This window comes from Rhagoletis zephyria, unplaced genomic scaffold, assembly GCF_001687245.7.
Source record: "Rhagoletis zephyria isolate East Lansing unplaced genomic scaffold, Rhagoletis_zephyria_1.1 Rzeph_scaffold_03644, whole genome shotgun sequence".
Lineage (NCBI taxonomy): Eukaryota > Metazoa > Arthropoda > Insecta > Diptera > Tephritidae > Rhagoletis > Rhagoletis zephyria.
In genome coordinates this window covers 36,338-36,759 of record NW_016160727.1, presented here as the reverse complement: position 1 = coordinate 36,759, position 422 = coordinate 36,338, and positions in this window count along the sequence as shown.

Sequence of the window (422 nt, the reverse complement as noted above, 5' to 3'; positions counted from 1 at the left end):
GTCTGCAGACGGCATTGCCGGTTCGTAGGTCAACATTGTGTAAGAGAAAGCTGAAAATATGTGTAAGTATATCGGTGAGCCCGTCTCCAGACGGTCTTGGTTTTACTCCCCTGTAGGAAAAAGTTACTGTCACATATCGAAATCGACATCAGTTTTGGATTTCTCGTGCTAAAATCACCCATTCCTGGATTTTTCAACTCATAAAAAAATTGGCCTACTAGAGGGTTAACGAGATCTTAACTTATTTTATTTTATTCATTTTAGTGCAGTTTTGACAAAATTTTCTTGCTAGAAAATCTTTTGTTACACTACTTCATTTTATTCCTTTGATTGTACAGGTTAAATAAAAGCTTGTGTTTAAAAAATATTTTTTTTACATTATTTTATTCTATATCTAAGGCCCGTAGTCATAGTCAAAATAA